This window comes from Myotis daubentonii, chromosome 4 (assembly GCF_963259705.1).
Source record: "Myotis daubentonii chromosome 4, mMyoDau2.1, whole genome shotgun sequence".
Taxonomy (NCBI): domain Eukaryota; kingdom Metazoa; phylum Chordata; class Mammalia; order Chiroptera; family Vespertilionidae; genus Myotis; species Myotis daubentonii.
Window position 1 is genome coordinate 433,103 of NC_081843.1, and position 1,898 is coordinate 435,000.

Here is a 1,898-nt window from a genome sequence, read left to right on the forward strand (position 1 = left end):
CAGATCCGTGTGTCTTTTTCCATGCACGTGAGCCCTTACGACTCTCAGAAATGACCCTCCTCAGCTCTAGGCTCCCTGCCAACTCGATCGCTCCATAATGGCTGCAGAGCCTCAGAGAAAGATAGAAAGACACATCTCCAAAACGGGTGAATGGACTCGTTAGCCCATCGCCAACCCTCGAGGAGTTAAGACAGCACTGTCCTCCTTTGACAATGCGGTGGGTAACAGGGTCGGAGGTGTGTGGCTCCAGAATATCAAAGTGCACTACATCCTCTTACCGCCTTCATGCAGGGTTGAGCCGAGAGAGGCGATTGTGGAAGAGCACCTAAGTAGGGGGGGGGGGGCGGGGGCGGGGGGGGGGGGAAGAGCCTACAGGAGAGCAGAACAGGCCTTGGGCCTCACAAACTCAGAGACCCAAAGTAACCGCCAAAGATGGTCTGACATGAAAACTCTTGTCACTAAAAGCAGTGGGTGGCAGGTAGCCATTTCCTAAGCTAGAATCTTCCCTGCCTTGACCAAAGTCCACCTTTACCTTCACTAATCCCGTCTTTGTCCCAAAGGAGAAGTATATTCCTTTGGAATGTCAGAGGCACGCCCAGTCTTTCCAGAACCCCTGACCTGAGGGCTGAGAGGAAGGGAGCTAGGGTGGGGGATGGGGAGTAGAGGATGGGGTAGGGAGCAAGCGGGAAGGGAGGAGGTCAGGGCGGATTCATTCCAATGGATCTCACTGCAAGTCTTCATTCAAATGCAGAAAGCTCTCCTCTCCGGTGACGTCAGGGCCTCGGACCTCGCCTCGGGCTCTCTGAGTGCCCCCGCCCCCCACCCCCCACCCCCCGGCCCCCCTCCCCACCCCCTCAGGCCCGCAGCTCACCAACTTCAGGGAGGGAAGGAGGCTGTTTGAGAAACCGGCCCGGCCTGTCTGGGTGGAAAAGAGTGCCCTCTACCTGCCAACCCAGGAACCAGCCCTCACCCGTTTGGGAATCCCGAGAAGGGGTGGGGAGCGGGAGGGAGGCGTTTGAGGGGGCGTGAGTCCAGGGTCCATGGCGAAGGTCCACAGTAGATCTCGGCGTCTTAGATCCCCTAGTTGGAGAGACATAGGTAGGAGTGGAGCGATGAGGGCCCCGGGGAGGCCTGGTGAGGGATGATTTGACTCAATAACCCCGGGTCACCAGACCGGCCAGCACACTCTGCTCCAGTTGCCGGTTTTTATCATCCATCTGTCCCTCCACCCCCCACCCCTCACACCGCTCCAAGTGTGCCACTCACGACAGACACCCTTTTATCATTCATCTTTAACTTCCCCGTGGATGGATGGATGGATGGATGGATGGATGGATGTGTTAACATAATAAAATAATCAAATCTGTGGAGAATGTCTGCGAGTTCATTTGAGGCAATTGCCAGGAAGCAGATTCTCAACATATTGGGATAACACTCCGTAGAATGGAGGGAGGGTGTGTGTGTGTGTGTGTGTGTGTGTGTGTGTGTGTTAACCTTGTTGTATGCATGCCAAGCAAAAGAGGAGATGTAAGTGGCTGGTGATAGATGAGGGAGGCCAGAGAAGGCAAAGCGGGGGGGGGGGGGGGTGTGTGTTGGGGGGTGTTGGAAACCTCTGGGATTGGATAAAAATTAAAATAAAATGACAGACACATACTTCTCTTACTTAGGTTGGTGTAGGATAGGTAGCGGTCAGCAATGTACTTAATGAAAATGAGGGGATTTAAAAAGGAAAATTACACCCTAGCCGGTTTGGCTCAGTGGAGATAGAGCATAGAGCGTCGGTCTGCAGGCTAAAGGGTCCCAGGTTTGATTCAGGCCAAGGGCACATGCACAGGTTGCGGGCTGGATCCCCAGCGATCCCCTCCCCCCGCCCCCACCTCCCAGTAGGGGATGTGCAG